Below are 22432 nucleotides of genomic sequence, written 5' to 3' on the forward strand. Positions count from 1 at the left end.
CAGAAAGAATGTTAAGAGCCAAAGGAAAGGTAGGACTCCTTACATCATGCTCCCTCCAGACATAAAATGGCCTGGATATCCATGACCTCACAGTGCCTGACACTACCTACAAAAGAGCATCATAGGAGGAGGAAAAGATGACATCAAAATAAAAGAGAGAATGAGCTGGGTGTGGTGGCACACACCTTTAATCCCAGCACTCGGGAGGCAGAGGTAGGAGGATCATCATGAGTTTGAGGCCACCCTGAGACTAGTTAATTCCAGGTCAGCCTGGACCAGAGTGAGACCCTACCTCAAAACACCAAACAAAATAAAAATAAAAATAAAATAAAAGACAGACTAATTGAGATGGGGAGGGGTTATGATGGAGAATGGAATTTCAAAGGGGAAAGTGGGGGGAGGGAGTATATTACCATGGGATATTTTTTATAATCATGGAAGATGTTAATACAAATTGAGAAAAAAAATAAATATTTATTTACTTGCAAGCACAGGGTAGGGGGAAGAAAAGCAAAGAGTGTGGGGCAATGGGCACACCAGGGCTTCTAACCACAGCAAACAACTCCAGATCAACGTGCCACTTTGTGCATGTGGCTTTACATGAGTACTGGGAAATTGAGCCTGGAGTATCAAACTTTGCAGGCAAGCACCAATAATCACTGAGCCTTCTCCACAGCCCTTAAATAATTTCTCCAGGCAGGCTTCAACCACCTTTGAGGCATAGTCTTACGCTGTTCACTGCTGCTTTTCACCAGGCTAATTAGCCTCCAACTTTGGCATGTAGGGATGCTAGGTTTACAAGTGCCTACAACAGCATCTGGCTTTTCTTTAAACATGGGTGCTGGAGTCTGAACTTGGATACTCATGCTTCATCTACTTAGCAATCTCCCAAAATACTGCTTTCTAATGAAGTATTTTAAACTTACTCTGGGGGCTAGGGAGATGCTTCTCTGGCTTGTAAAGCCGAACGACCCAGGTTCAATTCCCTAGTATCCACATAAAGCCAGATGAACAAAGTGGTGCATATATCTGGAGTTTCTTTGCAATGGAAGGAGGCCACTGCATATCCAGTTCTCGCCCCCACCTCCAAATCTCATTCTCTCTTTCTCTTACCTTGCAAATAATTTTTTTAAAAAAAACTTAATTTTTAGCTAGGCGTGGTAGTGCACATCTTTAATCCCAGCACTTGGGAGGCAGAGGTAGGAGATGATCAACATGAGTTCAAGGCCATCCTGCATCCTGGAACTACAAAGTGAGTTCCAGGTCAGCCTGGGCTAGAGTTCGAGACCCTACGGGGGGGGGGGGGGGAGAGGGAAGGGGTGAGAGGGGGGCAGGCATGGTCGCCCATGTCTCTAATCCCAGCACTCAGGAAACTGAGGTAGGAGGATCTCTGTGAGTTCGAGGCCACCCTGAGAATACACAGTGAATTCCAGATCAGCCTAGAATACAGTGAGACACTACCTGGAAAAACAAACAAAAAATCTTAACTTTGGAGCAGCCATGATGGTGCATGCCTGTAATTCTAGCACCCAGAAGCTTGAGGCAGGAGGACTGCTTTAGTTCAAGTATGCCAGGCAAATCTGAACAGTATTGCTAGATCTTTAACTCCAAATATATATATATATAAATAAAATAAAGTGTGGTGACATACACCTTTAATCCCAGCATTGGGAGGCAGAGGTAGGAAGATTGCTGAGTTCAAGGACAGCGTGCAACTAGAGTGAGTGCCAGATCAACCCAGGCTAAAGTGACATCCTGTCAAAATAAGTAAATAAATAATAAATTAAGCAACTAATAATAGTATAGGGGTGGTGGCTAACCAATTAAAAGCACCGTGCTTGCAAGGCCTGTGACATAAATTCAATTCCAAAGCTACCTATATAAACTAGGCACAAAAAGCAGCCCAAGCACCTGTTCATTTGTAGGGATAAAAAGGTCCTGGCATACACATATATACATATAGGTACACACACACACACAAAACTGTGCAATTAAGCTTTGTTTAAAAAGAAGAATTAGGGGGCTAGAGAGATGGTTTAGCAGTTAAGCGCTTGCCTGTGAAGCCTAAGGACCCAGGTTCAAGGCACAATTCCCCAGGACCCACATAAGCCAGATGCACAAGGTGGCACATGCAGCAGCTGGAGGACCTGGCATGCCCATTCTCTCTCTGTGTCACTCTTAAATAATTCTTTTTTTTAAAAAAAAAAAAAAGGAGAATTAGGGTTGGAGAGATGGCTTAGTGGTTAGGGCACTTGCCTGCAAAGCCAAAGGATCCCAGTTCAACTCTCCAGGACCCATGTAAGCCAGATGCAGTGGCCTGATGGCCCTGAAGCACCCATTTTCTCTCTCCCACTGCTTCTTTCTATCTCAAACAAATAAATAAAAATAAAGTTTGTTTGTTTTTCTTAAAAAAAAGGAGAATTACATTATTTAGCTTTGTTATATGGTTAAACGGTATGTTATTTTTTGTCAAGGTAAGGTCTCCCTCTAGCCCAGGCTGACCTAAAATCCACTACATAGTCCCAGGGTGGCCTCAAACTCACAGCGATTCTCCTACCACTACCTCCCAAGTACTGAGATTAAAGACATGGGCCACCACACCTGGCTCCTGGTGGGTTTTTTGTTTGTTTGTTTGTTTGTTTTTGTTTTTCGAGGTAGGGTCTCACTCTAGCTCAGGCCACTGGAATTTACTATATAGTCTCAGGCTGGCCTAGAACTCACAGTGATCCTCCTACCCACCACCCACCCCTGGCTCCTGGTGGTATTTTAATTAATTGATTTCCAAGGAAAGAAAGATAGATGACAATGACGACAGCAGTAGAAAGAACTTGTCTGGCTTGTGCAAGACCCTAAATTGAATCTCTAATACAAGGAGGGAAAAGAAATATTAAGCTAACCAAGAAATAATACACCTATCTCATTTTTGTCTTTTCTTTCCCTTTTTTTGGTAATGAGCATTGAATCTAGGCCTCAACCATGTCAGGCAAGCACTTTACCACTGTGCTCTACATTATCAACCCTTTCATGGACTTATTCCTAGGATGTGTTTGTTGGAATACAGTACAACTAGGTATAGGTGGCCCAGGCTAGAACTGGCATTCACCATGCCTGGCATTAGCACATTTTTAATAAAAAATATGTTAAAGGCCAGGTATAGTGGCTCATACCTTTAATTCCAGCACTGGGGAAGCAGAGGTAGGAGGACTGCCTTAAATACAAAGCCACCCTGAGACTACACTGTGAATTCCAGGTCAGCCTGGGCTAGAGTTTGAGACCCCACCTCAAAAAATAAAACAAACAAACAAACAAAAGAATAAAGAGACTGGACATAAAGCTCAGCAGTGATGGTGCTTGCTTGCTTGCTATGCTTTAAGGACCCAGGTTGATTCCTGGTACCCAAATAAATTCAGATGCGCAAGGTGGTGTATGCATCTGGAGTTCGTCTACAGTGCCTAGAGGCCCAGATACACCCATCTTTATTCTCTCTCTCTCAAAATAAGTAAATAAATAAAATATCAGTAGGGCATACTAGCACAAGCCTTCAATCTCAGCACTTGGGAGGCAGAGATAGGAGGATCACCATGAGTTCAAGGCCACCCTGAATTCCAGGTCAGCCTGGGCAAAAAATCAGGCTGGGGCTATAGCTCAGTGGTAGAGCACTTCCCTAGCATGGTAAAGCCCTAGATTCAATGCCCAACACTACAAACACAAAACAAAACAAACAGCAGCAACAAAACCATATCCTTCAATCTTTGCCATAAATTAAAGCTGGACCTTTTTTTTTTTTTTTTGGTGGATCTGGCTCTGCTCAGGCTGTCCTACAATTCACATGTAGTCTCAGAGTACCCTGGAATTCATGGTGATTCCCCCTACCTCGGCCTCCAGAGTACTGGTATTAAACGCGTGCCACCACAACCCACTTAAAATTTTCTATAAAGTGTTGGATAACTACAGGGTTGGAGATATTAACACCATCGGTACAGTGCTTGCCTCGCATGCACAAATTCCTGAGTTTGATCCCAAACATGGAAGAAAACCGGACTTGGGGTTATATACTTCTGAAATTTTAAGCAACTGGGAGCTGGGGGTAGGATCAAGAATTCAAGCTCATCCTCAATAACACATCAAGTTCAAGGCCAACCAAAGATACTCCAAAAAATATATATAAGTAAATAACGATAAAAAAACATTAGGGCTGGGAGCACAGCTCAGTGATAGAACACATGCTTAATGGAAACAAAATGCTGGGTTTAATCCTCAACACATTAAAAAAAAAATTGGGGTGGAGAGTTGACTTAGTGGTTAAGGCACTTGCCTGCAAAGCCAAAGGATCCAGATTCAATTCCCCACCTAAGTTAGATGCATGAAGTGGCACATGCATCTGGAATTTGTTTGCAGAGGTTGCAGGCCCTGGTGTGCCCATTCTCTTGCTCTCGCTCACTTGCTCAAATAAATAAGTTAAAAAAATGTAAAGTAAATTCTACCAAAATTTGGTGTCCTATGCCTATAATCCTAGCACCTGGAAGGCTGAGGTGATTACACCTTGAGGTCTGGACAGGTAGCACAGCAATTAAAGGCACTTGCTTAAAAAACCTGACAGCTTCGGTTCATTTCCCATCCCTTCCTCCCTCCCTCTCTCTCTCTCTCAAATAAAAACTTAAAAAATATATTTTATTTTTATTGATTTATTTATTTGACAGAGGAAGAGGGAGAAAGAGAGTGGGCGCGCCAGGGCCTCCAGCCACTGCAAAAGAACTCCAGATGTGTGAACCCCGTTGTGCATCTGGCTAATGTGGGTTATGGGGAATTGAACCTGGGTCCTCTGGCTTTGCCTTAACCACTAAGCCAATCTTCCATCTCTCAAATAAAAAAAAAAAAAAATTAAGTAAACAAGAGCTAGTGTGATGGCTCACAGCTTTAATCCCAGCACTTGAGAAGCACAAGTAGGAGGGCTGCCATGAATTCAAGGCCACCCTCAGACTACATAGTGAATTATTCCAAGTCAACCTGGGCTAGAATGAAAGCGGGGGGGGGGGGGGGGGGGGAGCAGGAACACCAGTTAAGTAAGTAGGTTTGGTGGCCCACATCTGTTACAAAACAAAACAAAAGCCTGGGCTGGAGAGATAGCTCAGCAGTTAAGGTGCCTAAGGAAACAGGTTTGATTCCTCAGTACCCAAATAAACCAGATGCACAAGGTGGTGCATGCATTTGGCGTTTGTTTGCAGTGGCTGAAGGCCATGGAGTACCTATTCTCTATCTGCCTCTCTCAAATAATAAAATAAAAAAACTGGGCGTGGTGGCACACACCTTTAATCTCAGCACTTGGAGAAGCAGAAGTAGGAGGATCACTGTGCGTTCAAGGTCACCCTAAAACTAGTAAATTCCAGGTCAGCCTGGGCTAGAGTGAGACCCTACCTTGAAAAAAAAAAAAAATACCAATAAGGGCTGGAGAGATGGCTTAGCAGTTAAGCGCTTGCCTGTGAAACCTAAGGACCCTGGTTCGAGGCTCAATTCTCCAGGACCCACATTAACCAGATGCACAAGGGGATGCACACATCTCGAGTTTGTTTGCAGTGGCTGGAGGCCCTGGAGGGAGGGAGCGAGCTAGCTAGCTAGCTTCCTTCCTTCCTTCCTTTCTATGTCTATCTGCCTCTTTCTTTCTCTGTCTGCTGCTCTCAAATAAGTAAAAATGAACAAAAATTTATAAAAAAAAAGAAAAAAAATAGCTAAATAAATAAATAAATATGATATTTAACAAAATTTAGCACCAAAAAAAAGGAGAGAAAAGTGTATCTGGCAAATGCAAACCAGTCCTAACTTCATGTTTCAACCAAAAGCCACCAACTTTTAAAGAGAAAACAAATGAAAATATGCACTTATGTTGACTGTATCCAATGATTATAAACCACAAACAACAATTAGCCAAGGATAAAAATTATATACTTAGAAATGAAATTCATTTAAATGACAATAAAAATGTCAAACCAAGCCGGGCGTGGTGGCGCACGCCTTTAATCCCAGCACTCAGGAGGCAGAGGTAGGAGGAGGATCGTCGTGAGTTTGAGGCCACCCTGAGACTCCTTAGTGAATTCCAGGTCAGCCTGGGCTAGAGTGAGACCCTACCTCAAAAAAACAAAAAAAAAAAGGTCATACCAAACCAGTAACAATGATAAAACAATTCAAAAAGCCTTCACTGAAATTAACTATGCTTGTATTACTTAGCATCTTTCTTCACTAAATACACATTTCTCTTGGAAGAAAGAAGCAAGAAGAAGAGTTCAAAGCCAGGCTCAGCTACATATTTTATTCAAGGTCAGCCTGGGCTCCATGAGACCTTGTCTCAAAAAGTTAGAGCCAAGCATGGTGGTGCACACCTTTAATCCCAGCACTCAGGAGGCAGAAAAAAAAAATTAAAACATTACTGGAGAGATGGCTCAAACGGTTAAAGGTGCTTGCTTGAAAAGCCTACCAGCCTAGGTTCAATTACTCAGTACCCAAATAAAGCCAGATGTACAAAGTGGCACATATATTTATGGCTTGTTTGCCATGGCTAGATACCCTGGCACACCCATACTCACTCTGTCTGCCTCTTTCTCTCTCTCTCTCTCTCTCTCAAATAAAATTACCTTTTCAGAATCAGGAACGGCGGCACAGGCCTTTTATCCCTGCACTCTGGGAGGCAAAGGTAGAAGGATCACCATGAGTTCAAGGCCACCCTGAGACTACATAGTTAATTCCAAGTTAGCCTGGACCAGAGTGACGTAGGATCTCACTCTAACCCAGGCAGACCTGGATTTCACTATTTAGTCTTAAACAATCCTCCTACCTCTGCCTCCTGAGTGCTGGGATTAAAGGCATGTGCCACCATGCCCGACGCATGTATTTTTTCAAAACAGCATTCAACAACCTGGATTTATTCTATAGCGAAGAATCTTAAAGACAACAGATTTCTGTTGCTTTTTAGTATTCATAATGCATATTATCATTTTATTTTTTAATTTTTCATTTACTTGCAATCAGAGAGAGAACTGGGTGTGCCAGGGCCTCTTGCCACTACAAACAAACTCCAGATGCACATACCACTCTCTGTATCTGGTTTTACATGAGTACTAAAGAACAGAACCTGCGCCAGCAGGCTTTGCAAGCAAGTGTCTTTAACTACTGAACCATCTATCCCCCCAGCACACAGCAGTTTTATTTTAACCAGTACAATTTGTCAAGTTAGAAAAGGGGAGGAGGTCTGGAGGGATGGCTTAGCTATTGAGGTGTTTGCCTGCAAAGCCAAAGGACCCAGGTTAGCCATATGCACAAGGGAGCACACGCATCTCAAGTTCGTTTGCAATGGCTGGAGGCCATGGCGTGCCAATTCTTTCTCCCTCCTCCTCTTTCTCTGTCAAAATAAATAAATAAAAACAAAACATTTTAAAAACGGGGGGAGGTAATTGCTCAGTCAATAAAACCATAGATTAAGCGCTGAGACCTCATGAAATTACAAAGATTTTGTACAGCAAAGGACACTGAATAAAGCAAAGAGGCAACCTACAGAATGGGAAAAAATCTTTGCCAGCTATGTATCTGATAGAGGATTAATATCTAGGATATACAAAGAACTCAAAAAATTAAATAATAAGAAATCAAACAGCCCAATTAAAAATTTGGCTATGGAACTAAATAGAGAGTTCTCAAAAGAAGAAATACAGATGATGTATAAGCATCAAAAAAAATGTTCTACATCCCTAGTCTTCAGGAAAATGCAGATTAAAACTACATTGAGATTCTACCTATCATTGGCTACCCTCATGAAAACAAATGACCATAAATGCTGGCGAGGATATGGAAAAAGAGGAACCCTTCCACACTGTTGGTGGGAATGCAATCTGGTCCAGCCATTGTGGAAATCAGTGTGGAGGTTCCTAAGACAACTAAAAATTGATCTACCATATAACCCAGCTATAGCACTCCTAGGCATATATCCTAAGAACTAATCTCATTACCTTAGAGATAGTTGCTCAATCATGTTTATTGCCGCTCAATTCACAATAGCTGGGAAATGGAACCAGCCTAGATATCCTTCAAATGATGAGTGGATAATGAAGATATAGCACATTTATACAACGGCGTTCTACTCAGCGGTAAAGAAAAATGAAGTTATAAAATTTGCAGAAAAATGGATGGATCTGGAAAGGATTACACTAAGTGAGATAACACAGGCCCAGAAAGCCAAGCGTTGCATGTTCTCTCTCATATGTGGATCCTAGCTACAGATGTTTGGGCTTCTGTGTGAGAAGAAAAAAACTCAGTAGCAGAGGCCAGTAAGTTAAAAAGGAGATATAAATAGAAGAGAAAGTAAGTCGGGTGGAGACTTAATAGGATGGCATTGTATATATTTAAGTAGAAGAACAGATTAATAGGGGTGAAAAGGCCCAAAGTGAGGTCAGGGGAAGAGATCAAGTAAAGGAAAGGTGGAGGGAAGGCAAATCAAAATCAAAGAGGATACAAATAAATCATATGGAATCCTACTTTTTTAGACAATGGAATACTCAGGAGCTGTGGTGGTTTGATTCAGGTGTCCCCCATAAACTTAGGTGTTCTGAATGCTAGGTTCCCAGCTGATGGATATTTGGGAATTAATGCCTCCTGGAGGGAGTGTATTGTTGGGGGTGGGCTTATGGTCTTTATAGCCAGTTTCCCCATGCCAGTGTTAGGCACACCCTCCTGTTGCTGTTGTCCACCTTCTGTTGGCCAGGGAGTGATGTCCACCCTCTGCTCATGCCATCATTTTCCCCTGCCATCGTGAAGCTTCCCCTCGAGCCTATAAGCCAAAATAAATCTCTTTTTCCCAGAAGCTACTCTTGTTGGATGATTTCTACCAGCAATGCGAACCGGACTGCAACAGTAAAGTGGTACCAAGGAGTGGGATTGCTGCTAGACACCTGACTATGTGGCTTCAGCCTTTTGGAGCTGGTTTTCAAGAGGAATGTGGAAGGATTTGAAACCTTGGCCTAAGGGATGCCTTGCAGTGCTGTAAGTACAGCTTGATGGGCTGTTCTGGTCTGAGCTGCAAGACCTGAATGCAGTAAGAACTATGGACTGTGAGGTTTGGCTTATGAGGGTGAGAAAAAGCTTTGCCTGGACTGGGCTAGCAGTTTGTGTGAGAAGCTTGCTCTTGTGCCCATGTCCTGAGAAGTTGTGCAGGGTTGCTTTGCGTAGAAATGAACTGGTGTGTGCAGAAGGATATGGCACAGAAAGAAAAATCTTTGGGTGAATTGTTGCCCGTTCAGCTGCAACTGAAAGATTACAACCTTTGAGACGGGTTAGCTGACCTGCGCTGGGGCAACAAGAAGAATGTAGACTCTTTTGAAAGGGCCTGAGTGCTCAAGGAGTCCTGTTCTTCAAAGCCTGCTTTATTCCCCCCTGGATTAACAAATTGGCACCCTACCTGGTATCGTGGAGTATAAGAAATGCTGGAAAGAGGGTCATTGAATTTTCAACATAGTCTTGTGTTTTGGAAATGGCCATGGGCAGTGTGAAGTGGGTTTGCTGGTTGCCTGCATAGAGACCCCATGGGGCCATGAGGATGAACCATGGCTTGCAGTGGAGACCCAGTGGAGATGCGGGGACCATGAGATGGCTGCCGAGGAGCTGCCGGCCCCGATGAAGTTTTCCAGGACTGTGAGTAGCCTAGCTGGAGGGGCGGAATTGGAATGCCAGAGACTTGTTGCTGGTTAGAATTATCAGACTTAAAGATTTGTCACTGGTTTGAGTTGCTGGACTTGAAGCTACAGAGTTTGATGTTTGCCCTGGTTGTTTTAAATCTTGTATTGATTAAATGTTTCTTTGCTATGCCCAATGTCATCTATTGCAGTGTGAATATTTATTCTGTGCCATTATGGGTTTTTTGAGGTTATATTTTGGTATTATGGCTCAGTTAAAAGATTTTGAACTATGGGGATGTATGAACATCATTGAGATTGATAAAAACTATGGGGACTTTTAAAGTCAGACTGAATGCATTATATGTTATATCATGTATGGATATCAGTTTATGGGGGCCAGGGGCGGAATGTGGTGGTTTGATTCAGGTGTCCCCCATAAACTTAGGTGTTCTGAATGCTAGGTTCCCAGCTGATGGGTATTTGGGAATTAATGCCTCCTGGAGGGAGTGTATTGTTGGGGGTGGGCTTATGGTCTTTATAGCCAGTTTCCCCATGCCAGTGTTAGGCATACCCTCCTGTTGCTGTTGTCCACCTTCTGTTGGCCAGGGAGTGATGTCCACCCTCTGCTCATGCCATCGTTTTCCCCTGCCATCGTGAAGCTTCCCCTCGAGCCTATAAGCCAAAATAAATCTCTTTTTCCCAGAAGCTACTCTTGTTGGGTGATTTCTATCAGCAATGCGAACCAGACTGCAACAGGAGCCATAGAAAATTTTTAGTGCCAGGGATGGGATACCTTCCAGTGAGTTGTTGGCCAGGGAGGTCCCTGATGTCCCCAAAACATTATAGGCCATTGGCAAGGCCCCTTGTTTCCCACCAGGAATAGATGGTAAGACCCTATTGCTGAAGACTCCACATACTAGGGCTGCAAGGCCACTGAGAAATCCTTCTGGAACTGAGCTGATAACCTCCTCCATGTAGACCAGCCGACTGAAAGCTGGCAGAAGCCATTCTGCATGCAGCTCAATGGAAGAGAGAGAAATCACCAGTGAAGATAATCAACAGTGGACAATGCAAGCCTTAGATTTGGCCAGCCAGGCCAAATAAGCCAACGGGTGCAATAGTGGCACGTCTGTCATGGTGGAAACCAACTGCCCTCTAATTGGACTGGAGGCCTGTTCCATGGGAGGGAATATATCCCTGATACTGAAAATTTAAAACAGGGGTAGTCATGAGTCCTGGGGTGTAACGTCTGTTGCTGTCTGGCTAAATGTATATACTATGCTTTTCAAACTGCCCAGTAAGCCCTTCTCTTAATGTTCATACCCTTATATTAATGCTACTCTCACTTTGGGTAGAGAATCTTCTCTTTTCAGATGGTAGTGGCCTTGGGACGACTGAGAAGGTATCATGGTGATGGAAAGAAATGACCACAGTGCTCAGTACTGCAATATCTCTATCACACCTACCAAAGCTCAGGGTCTAATACAGAAGAGGTGGAGGAAAGAATGAATGTTAAGAGCCAAAGGAAGGGTAGGATTCCTTGCAATGTGCTCCCCCCAGACACAAAATGGCATGGATATCCATGACCTCACAGTGCCTGACACTTCCTACACAAGACCATCATAAGAGGAGGAAAAGATCATGACATCAAAATAAAAGAGAGACTGATTGAGAAGGGGAGGGGATATGATGAATTATGGAGATTCAAAGGGGAAAGTGGGAGGAAGAAGAGTATTACCATGGGATTTTGTTGTTGTTGTTTGATTTTTTTATTTTTCGAGGTAGGGTCTCACTCTGGTCCAGGCTGACCTGGAATTCACTGTGTAGTCTCAGGGTGGCCTCAAATCCACAGCGATCCTCCTACCTCTGCTTCCCGAGTGCTGGGATTAAAGGCGTGTGCCACCACGGCCGACGCATGGAATATTTTTTATAATCATAGAAGTTGTTTATAAAAATTTGGGGAAAGCCGGGCATGGTGGCACACGCCTTTAATCCCAGCACTCGGGAGGCAGAGGTAGGAGGATCGCTAAGAGTTCAAGGCCACCTTGAGACTACATGTGAATTCCAGGTCAGCCTGAGCCAGAGTGAGACCCTACCTCGAAAAACCAAAAAAAATAAATAAATAAATAAATAGTAAATAAAAATAAAAATTTGGTGATAAAAGGGTGGGAGAAGGACCAGGCATGGTGGCACATGCCTTTAATCCAGGCAGAGGTAAGATGATCACATGAGTTTGGGGCCAGCCTGAGACTACATAGTGAATTCCAGGTCAGCCTGAGTTAAGAGGGAGACCCTACCTTGAAACCCATACCCAAAAGGAGGGGTGTGGACAGGCTGGAGATTAGTCAGTGGTTAAAGCACATGCCTGGAAAACTTGACAAAGGCCAAATGCACAGGTAGCACATGCATCTGGAGTACATTTGCAGTTGCTGGAGAGTTTGGAGCACACACACATACATACATACATACACAGACACACACACACACTCTCTCTCTTTTTCACACAGTACCCTTGCAAATAACTTTTTTGTTTGTTTGTTTTCATTTTTTCAAGGTAGGGTCTCACTCTATCCCAGGCTGACCTGGAATTCACTATGTAGTATCAGGGTGGTCTTGAACTCACAGCAATTCTCCTGCCTCTACCTCCGAATACATACGCCCACATAAATAAAATTAAAAAAAAAAAAAAGACAGGGGCTGGAGATATGGCTTAGCGGTTAAGACACTTGCCCATGAAGCTTATGAACACAGTTCAATTCCCCACTACCCATGTGGGCCAGATGTTCATGGTGCCACATGCATCTGGAGTTTATTTGTGGTGGCTGGAGGCCCTGTCATGCCCATCTCTGTATCTACCCTTCTCTCTCAAAGAAGTACAAATAAAATGTTAGAAAAAAAAAAAAAAAGGTGGCAGAAAGAATGTAAGAGCCAAAGGAAGGGCAGGACTTCATACATGCTCTCTCCAGACACAAAATGGCCTGGATATATACGGCCTCACAGTGCCTGATACTATAAGACCATCCATCATAAGAGGAAAAGATCAAGACATAAAATTAAAAGAGAGACTGATTAAGATGGGGAGGGGATATGATGGAGAGTGGAGTTTCAAAGGGGTAAGTGGGGGGAAGGAGGGTAATACCATGAGGTATTTTTTATAATCATGGAAGTTGTTAATAAAAAAATTAAAAAACTAAAGAAAAAAGCAGGGCATGGTGGCACATGCCTTTAATCCCAGCACTGGGGAAGTAAAGGTAAAAGGATCACTGAGTTTGAGGTCAGCCTGAGCTATAGTGAAACTCTACCTCAAAAACCCAAGCCAGGCAAGGTGGTGCATGCCTTTAATCCCACCACTGATGAGGATCACCGAGTTTGAGGCCACCCTGAGACCACATAGTGAACATAGTGAATTCCAGGTCAGCCTGGGCTAAAGTGAGACCCTACCTCTGGGAAAAAAAAAAAAAAAAAAAAAGCATGGTGGCACATGCCTTTAATCCTAGCACTCAGGAGGCAGAGATGCTGTGAGTTTGAAAACAGCCTGAAACTACATAGTGAATTCCAGATCAGCATGGGCTGAAGCTAAACTCCATCCAAAATAAAATAAATAAAGGCTGGAGAGATGGCTAATCAGTTAAGGCATTTGCCTGCAAAGCCAAAGGATCCCGGTTCAATTCTCCAGGGCCCATGTATGCCAGATGCACAAGGGGGCGCATGCATCTGGAGTTTGTTTGCAGTAGCTGGAGGCCCTCCTGGCACATCCAATCTCTCCCTCTCTCTGCCTTTCTCGCTCAAATAAATGAATAAGTAAAATATATTTTAAAATAATAATAAACTATTATGAAATACTGACTTTTCATTCCCAGAAACAGGTCCAAATCTTACACCTGGATTCTAGTTGGCTAATTAATCTACATTAAAAAAAACTTAAAAACATTCTACAAATACTACTGAAAATGAAATTCAAGGGCTATGAGAAAGATGGTTCAGTGTTAAAGGTGCTTGTTTACAAAACCCAACAACCTGGGTTCAATGTTCCAGTACCCATGTAAAGCCAAATACACAAAGTGACACAAGCATCTGGAATACGTTTGCATTGGCAGGAGGCCTGGACATGCCTATTCCCTCCTTCCCTCTCTCTCTCTCCTCTTCTCTTACAAATGAATTTAAAAAAAAATACATTTGGGGTGATGGCTTAGTGGTTAAGGTGCTTGCCTGCAAAGCCAAAGGACCCAGGTTCAATACTCCAGGACCCATGTAAACCGGATGCATAAGGTGGCACATGCATCTTGAGTTCATTTGCAGGAGCTGAAGGCCCTGGAGAGCCCATTCCCTCCCTCCCTCTCTCTCTCTCTCTCAAATAAATAAATCTTTTAAAGCTGGTCGTGGTGGTGCACACCTTTAATCCCAGCACTTGGGAGGCAGAGTTAGGAGGATCACAGTGAGTTCGAGGACACCCTGAGATTACACAGTGTATTCCAAGGTCAGCCTGAGCCTACCTCGAAAAACCAAAAAAAGTAAAATAAGGGCTGGAGGTATGGCTTAGTGGTTAAGGCATTTGCCTGTAAAGCCAAAGGACCCAGGTCGATTCCCCAGAACCCACGTTAGCCAGATGCACAAGCGGACAAACACGTCTGGAATTCATTTGCAGTGGCTGGAGGCCCTGGCACGCCCATTCTCTCACTCTCTCCCTCTTTCTCTGTCAAATAATATAAAATATTAAAAAATAAAATAAAATAAATGTTTTTTAAAAAGGGGGTGCTGGGGCTGGAGAGATGGCTTAGGAGTTAAGCATTTGCCTGTGAAGCCTAAGGACCCCGGTTCCAGGCTCGATTCCCCAGGACCCACGTTAGCCAGATGCACAAGGGGGCGCATGCATCTGGAGTTTGTTTGCAGTGGCTGGAGGCCCTGGCACACCCATTCTGTCTCTCTCTTTCTCTCTCCCTCTGTTGCTCTCAAACAAATAAGTAAAAAAAAAATAATGATAAGTAAAAAATAAACAAAAAGTACAAAAATAAAAATAAAAAGGGGGTGCTGGACAGATGCACAAGGTGGTACCTGTATCTGGAGTTCTCATTTGCATTGGCTGGAGGACCTGGCACACCCATTCCCTCTTTCTGTCCCTCCCCCCACCTTCTTTCTCTCACTAATAAAAGGGGGGGCTGGAGAGACAGCTTAGCGGTTAAGACACTTGCCCACAAAGCCTAAGGACCCATGTTCAACTCCCCAGATCCCACATAAACCATACACATAGTTACATATGCACATAAAGTGACACATACGTCTGAAGTTAGATTACAGTTATTGGAGAAGCACCAATTCTCTTTCTGTCCCTTTATCTCTCTCTCACGCCCTCTCTCATAAAAATGAATAAATAGGGCTGGAGAGATGGCTTAGCGGTTAAGCACTGCCTGTGAAGCCTAAGGAGCCCGGTTCCAGGCTCGATTCCCCAGGACCCACATTAGCCAGATGCACAAGGGGACACACGCATCTGGAGTTCGTTTGCGCGCCCACTCTCCTCTCTCTCTCTGCCTCTTTCTCTCTCTCTATCACTTTCAAATAAATAAAAATTTTTAAAAAGTGAATAAATAAAAAAGGCCAGTCTGTTGATCTTGCCTCAAAAATAAATAAATAAATAGGGGCTGGAGAGATGGTTCAGCAGTTAAGGTGCCTTCCTGCAAAGCCTAAGGACCAGGGTTACATTTCCCCGTACCCATGTAAAGCCAGATGCACAAGATATTGTATGTCCCTGGAGTTCGTACAGTGGTAAGAGCCTCTGGTGTGCTCATTCATTCATTCATTCTCTCTCAAATAAAAATATTTTAAAAGTCGGGCTGGAGAGATGGCTTAGTGGTTAAGCGCTTGCCTGTGAAACCTAAGGACCCCGGTTCGAGGCTTGGCTCCCCAGGACCCACGTTAGCCAGATGCACAAGGGGGCGCACGCGTCTGGAGTTCGTTTGCAGTGACTGGAGGCCCTGGCGCGCCCATTCTCTCTCTCTCTCACTCTCCCTCTTTCTCTCTCTGTCTGTCATTCTCAAATAAATAAATAAAGTAAAATATTTTTCAAAAAAAAAATTTAAAAAAAATATTTTAAAAGTCAAAAGAATATGAAATTCAGTAGGTATGGTGTCACACATTTATAATCCCAGCACTCAGGCAGCTAAGTCAGAAAGCCTGCTCCAAGTTAGAGGCAAGCCTGGGCTACACAGGAAGTATGAAGCCAGCCAGGGCTCACTGTCTCAATAAAAACATGGTAGTACAGACCTGTAATCCCAACACCTGGAAGGTGAAGGATAATGGATCAGAAGGCCAAGGTCAGCCTCAGCTACACAGTGTGTTCAAAGACAACCTGGGCTACATGAAACAAAGAAAGAGAATAGAGTAGACTCTGAAGGAAAAAGGAAGGGAGAAGAGGAATAGAGGAAGGAAGGGTGAAGATTCACCCTAATTTCATTAAATTTTATAATCTAGGATCATAATGAATTTTAAAAGTTGATGTCCAATTAAAAACAGTAAGCGGACTGTTGAAAAATAAATAAAATAAAAGCAAAATATTCTACCACATACTAGAAGCAGGCACAGACATGCACTGCACCCTTCCTCAAGTCAAATGATCATAAGCTCCTGATCACTGAAAGTCACCATTTACTACAAAGACTAGAGACAAGGGCTGTCAGACACACAAGAATATTCCCAACCTATTGATTCTTCACCATATTAATAAACCCTACTACTTTCTAAATACAAAGAACAAAAATATAAAAATGTATTATAAATTACAAATACCCATAAGGCTCACCAAAATTACATTTACCGCACAGATTTGAAATTCTCTTAAAGTCTACTCATATGAATGCTTGATCCAAGAATTAAAGTGACTTACGCTCTTTTATGTAATATTTCGCAAAAAGGTCCTTTTCAAGGAGCAACACAAGAAAAGGACTATATAAAAAGCTTTTAATCAAATCAATATCGCCTTTTATTTTTGCATCTCTGATGTTCAGTAATAAAAACTGATAACTTTAATGCAAACTACAGTAAATGAAAATGTAGTATTTTTATTGGATGTTTTCTAAGCATACTTATTGCCAAATATTTCTTCTAGCACTCATTAATTTACACTTATTTGACTAGGATAATTAAAAACACTGACAAGAACATACATTTGTGTGTATGTATTTTATATGTACCCATACAAATATACAGACAATAAGTACCTGCTCTAGAGCAGGGATACTTCTTTTATCTCAATTAGTCAATGCTAATCTTGCACCACCACCACCCCCAAAAAAAACCGGTGGAAAATACATAGCTTTGTTGTAGCTACAACTAGCATGAAATAAGCTTACAAACTACAAGGAAGAAAAAAAATGCTATGACATGGCAATCTAGCATTTCACAGCTTCTGTTCCTTTACTCCACCCAGTCTTCCAGGCTCAATGGCAGTTCGCAGCATCCACAAATATTAGCCCATTTTTTAAAAAGAATGTAGCAGGATGTACCAAAATAGGGCTTGCACCAGCAAAATCAGCATTGTGCAGCATTATCTTGTGAAAAACTGGGTTCTTATCGCTGATTTTAAAAAAAAATACTTGCTTTAAATTTGTTTTTGGAAACCCTCCCTTCTGATATCCAAACAATGATCTTTTATAATAGAACATGAAAGAATCGCCCTATATACATATTTGCTTTGATAAAACTGCAATTTGCAACTGCCAATTATTTTACAAAATTGTGTCCTAAAAGACACCCATTAGAGATTAAAAGCTAGGAATGTCTTAAACCCAAACCACAATTTTTTTTAAGTAAAAGCTTTTTAATGTATATTCAACATATCACTACTGGCATACCAAGGTAAGAAATAGTCCTAAGACTATTTCTGAACCCTGCAGTAATCAAGCTTTGCTGGGGCGGGGGGGGGGGGTAGACTAAGCCAACACTACTAACACAGAAGGGGATGGCAGACAGTAATATGGTTATGAAGGCCCAAAACACGGTCACAGCCGCACTATCCTCAAAAAGAAATTACACAAAATCACCCATCCCAAACAAAAATGCAATTGCTAAAACGGCCTTTATTTTTGTTTGGCCTTTTAAGACGTTGTGAATTTTAAGGATTGTATTTTTAAAGGTCGGGGAAAACCAGAAATATCTTTATTTTCTCTCAAATGCTTCTTAAAGAAAGGTGGGGGGGGGGCGGCCTTGGCATGACATCGCCCATTGAGAACGAAGACCATAAATCTGATCCTTCTCTTCAGGAGACCAATTTCGTAAGTGAAGGACTGATATGAATTAGACACAAACCCCAACCCCAAAGGAAAATTTCCTACCCTCCTCCCAAGGAGTTTCTTGCCAAGTCACTGAAGAAAGGCAAGAATAACAAATAAAGCCAAGCAGGCACCTTGTTCTGTCCTGTCTCAGATCATAGAAAACCTCTTCTCTCTGCTATGTTTAGAGAGGAAGTCAAAATATGCCCATCATCTCAAAGGCATTTTCTCACCTGGGAGGCGAGAGAGAATGAATAAACAGATACAGGCACTTAGTTTCCAAGAAGTGGACAGAGAAAATGAGACGAAGGGAATGGCAGAGGGCCCCCAAAGCTCCGTGTCAGCAACATCAAAAGGCAACTCCCGTCCGAGGAGCCAGTGGCAGAAAAGGAACACCCGGCCCGATTCGGTGGGTGGATGCTGCACGATCGTTCGAGAGGGAGGTCGGGCCGCCAAAGTCCTTACAGGATGCAGAGGCCAGACCACCGCGCTGGGGCGCCGGGGAGGCGGTGGGCCATCGTCCGGTCCACGCCAAGCCTAAGGACAGGTGAGGAGGAACCGTCCTCCTGGAAGGCCCCGGGGGCTGCGTGAGCCCGCGGCCTCGAGCCCACGGCCGCGGAGGGGTGGGGACTGCGGAGCCGGCTTCCGCGGCCGAGGAGCGCCGAGCCCTTTCCCCCCGCAGCCCGAGACCGGAGAGCGACCCGACGCCCCACGCCCTTCCCACCCGAGAATACTTTTGCTAAGTCACCGCGAGGGGAGGGCGAGGCCGCGTCCGAGAGGCCGCGCGCGGGTGGAGCGCCGAGCTCCGGGCCCGAGGACGCCAGCGAGGGCAGCGCCCTGCCCGGCCAGGCCCCCTCCGCCGTGCCGCTCACTCAACGGCCGCCGCGGCCGCCATTTTGAGAGCGAGGAGAGAAGAAGAAGGAGGAGGCGGCGGCGGCGGCGGCGGCGGCGGCGGCAGGGGGAGGGGAGGAAGGGAGGGAGGGGACCGGCGCAGCCACATCGTCAGGCCGCCCGGCCCGGCCCGAAGCCGCCGGGAGAAGACAGAGGGGAGGGCGCGGAGCGTCGCCGCCTTACCGGGGCGCTGCACCGCCGCCTCCGCAGGGCCTCTTCCGTCCTTCACTCCCATCCACCGGCGGGGGAGGGGGGCAGGGAGAGGGAAGGGAGGAAGGAGGGAGGGAGGGAAGGAGGGAGGGGGAGGATGGCGCGCTGGGCCCGGTCCCGGGGAGGGGGAGGGGAGGGGAGCGGGCGGGCTCCTTCCTCAGCCGTTCCGGGGCTCGAGCCCGTGCTGGGCGCTCGCGCTTGCCCTCGCTCGCGCCCGGGAGCTCCCGTCCGCCGCCGCCTCGCTCCCCACACCCTCCGGTCGCCGCTCCTTCGCTGGCTCACTGGCTATCTCGGGCCGCCGGACTCCGCCGCCGCCCCGCCGCTCCAGCTCCGTCTGTCACAGGAGCTGCCCTAACGCCCTGACGTCACCGCGCCGCCGCCGCCGCCGCCCCAGACCCGCCAGGAAGAGGGAGGAGGGGGAGCCGTGGAAGGAGCTGCGGCGCATGCGCCGGGCTGGGTCGGGTCCGGAACCGCGGTGCCTTCCGCTGAGCCGGCTGGCCGCCGCGGCCGACCAGGCTAGCTGGTCCGTATGGGCGGCTGGCGGGGCTTGCGCACCAGGCGCTGCCGTTCCCGCTCCTCACTCCACCGTATCCTTGGCGACAGCCTCTTGAACGCCCTAGAGCCTCGTCGGCCGCTGCGGTCCCCCACACTGCCCAGTCCAGGCTTCCCCGCAGACAAGACGCCGGGGTCCTGCGGGCACCCGCGTAGGCGGGCCCGGGGAAGCCGCGGAGCCCGGCCCGCCGGTCGCCTTCTGCCTCTGGCCTGCGAGATGACCATCCCTACTAAGAGGGCGGGAATAGGTTGGTTGATTTTGGCAGAAGAGCTTGTTCAGAGGTTACAAAAGCATGTGGAATGCCTTGCCTTCTTTTCTACTAAGAGACTTTTTTTTTTTTTTGTAATTGGAAGGATTTACCTTTAGATGTGATTCAGCTATTCTTTTCCTTAGTCACACGCTCACATCAGAGACCGAAACTGACGTCCACAGAAAGATCTGGAACTTTATCCCTACAAGGCATGGCTGTGTGTGTGTTTGTGTTAAATTATGGCTTAAAATATTGATGACAAGTCTGAGGGATTTGTTGTCAATTTATCCCACACAAAGACACTTGGTTTTTAAAAGGCTGGGTCTGGGTCTCTAAATAATTCAATATAGGATGTTATTTTAATAGGAGATATTGAAGGAGATCATTTCATAATTAATTTGTATTTTACAGGGGAACTCTTTTCCTGGAATGTAGGCTCAGACTTGTTTACTGATTTTATTACTTCCTTTATGTAGGTAAATATTGTATACTGTGCTTAGGAAGCTGCAGAGTTAATGTATCTGCTATGAATTCGGGTGCCACCACTGGCCAGAAGGGTGACCTTGAGAAAATTACCATACCTCTTTTTGACCTCAGTTTCAGTGTAAAATACACATAACAGCCAGGCATGCTGGCGTATAGTCTCAGCTATCTGGGAGGCAGGAGATTTCGCTGAAGCTTCTGTAACAGTCTGGGGAATGTAACAAGCCGACACCATTTCTTAAAATCACAATAGAGCAGAGGAGGAGTAGAAGAGTGTGGTGAGAAGGTTAATAAAACTGGACTTTTGGGAAAAGCCTTATGGAGACTGTGGTAGTGCACAACTTTAATCCCAGTTGTTCAGAGACAGAGGTAATAGGAGGATCACAGTGAGTTTGAGGCCAGCCTGAGATTACATAGTGAATTCCAAGCCAGCCTGGATTAGAGCAAGACTCTACCCTGAGAAACAAAAAAATAAGTAAATAGGAGTGGTGACACATGCCTTTAATCCCAGTACTAGGGAGGCAGAGGGAGGATCAGTGTGAGTTCAAGGCCACCCTGAAACTACATAGTAAATTCCAGGTCAGCCTGGGCTAGAGTGAGACCCTACCTCAGAAAATAGGGCTGGAGAGATGGCTTAGTGGTTAAGCACTTGCCTGTGGAACCTAAGGACCCTGGTTGGAGGTTCAATTCCCCAGGACCCACTAAGCCAGATGCACAAGGTGGCGCATGCATCTGGAGTTCGTTTGCAGTGGCGGAAGGCCCTGGCACACTCATTTTGTGTGTCTGTCTGTGCGCCTCTCTCTTTCTCTCTTTCTCTCTCTCTCTCTCTCTGCCAACTTCTTTCTCTCTCTGTCGCTCTCAAATAAATAAATAAAAATAAAAAAAAATAAACAAATAAAAAGCCATATGGAAACCTACTTCTTTGTTAGCTAATTTTTTTTTCCTTTTTTGAGGTAGGGTCTCACTCTAGCCCAGGTTGACCTGGAATTCACTATGGCATCTCAGGATGGCCTCAAACACAGCGATCCTCCTACCACTGCCTCTCAAGTCCTTGTATTAAAGGCGTACACCACCATGGCCAGCCCGTGTGGCCCATGTGTGGTTTTTTTTTTGGTTTTTTTTTTTTTTTTTTTGGTTTTTTTCAAGGTAGGGTCTCACTCTGGTCCAGGCTGACCTGGAATTAACTATGTAGTCTCAGGGTGGCCTTGAACTCATGGCGATCCTCCTACCTCTGCCTCCCGAGTGCTGGGATTAAAGGCGTGCGCCACCACGCCCGGCTCCATGTGTGGTTTTTAGAGGTAGGGTCTTACTGTAGCCCAATTGTTAGCTAGTCTTAAAAATAAAATGTAAGACCAGATACAGTGGCACATGCCTTTAATCCCAGCACTCAGATGGAGGCAGAGGTAGGAAGATTGCCATGAGTCCAAGGCTACCCTGTGACTACATAGTGAATTTCAGGAAAGCCTGGGCTACAGCAAGACCCTACCTCAAAAAAAACAATAAATAAATTTTAATATTTTTTATTTGCATATGTATTTGAGAGAGAGAAGTAAAGAGAGTTATTATGGGCCTCTTTCCACTACAAATGAATTTAGACACATGCACCATTTTGTGCATCTGGCTCTAAGTGTATACTGGGGACTAGAAGCCAGGCTATCCACCTTAAATTCTGAACCATCTCTCCAACCTTAACAACACAATTTAAGAGCCAGGTGTGTTGGCGCACGCCTTTATTAGTCCCAGCACTCAGGAGGCTGAGGTAGGAGAAGTGTCATGAGTTCAAGACCACCCTTAGATTACATAGTGAATTCCAGGTCAGCATGGACTAGAGCAAGATACTACCTACCTTTAACAAACAAACAAAAATGCTTGGGGCTAGGAGATGGCTTAGCAGTTAAAGGCAGTTACTTGCAAAGCCAAGCTACTGTGGTTCAGTTCCCCAGTACTCGGGTAAAGCTAGATCAGATATACTAAATGATGCATGTGCCTGGAGTTTGTTTGCAGTAGCAAGAGACCCTGGCACATCCATACACTCACTCTTCCCCTCTGCCCCTCCCCCACTCTCTCTAATGGTTTTTCAAGGTAGGGTCTCACTCTAGCTCAGGCTGACCTGGAATTCACTCTGTAG

General features: G+C 44.9%; 1 protein-coding gene across 1 annotated transcript in view; it reads right to left on the bottom strand.

Moving 5' to 3' along the window:
- The window catches only part of Pafah1b1 (platelet activating factor acetylhydrolase 1b regulatory subunit 1), a 99526-nt gene extending 80374 nt beyond the window's left edge, over positions 1 to 19152 (bottom strand). Inside the window, exon 1 of the mRNA XM_045158122.1 lies at positions 18992 to 19152. The gene's annotated coding sequence lies outside the window, so the exon portion shown is untranslated. The remainder of the gene's footprint in view (positions 1 to 18991) is intronic.
- Between the last annotated feature and the right edge of the window lie 3280 nt (positions 19153 to 22432).

This window comes from Jaculus jaculus, chromosome 9 (assembly GCF_020740685.1).
Source record: "Jaculus jaculus isolate mJacJac1 chromosome 9, mJacJac1.mat.Y.cur, whole genome shotgun sequence".
NCBI lineage: Eukaryota > Metazoa > Chordata > Mammalia > Rodentia > Dipodidae > Jaculus > Jaculus jaculus.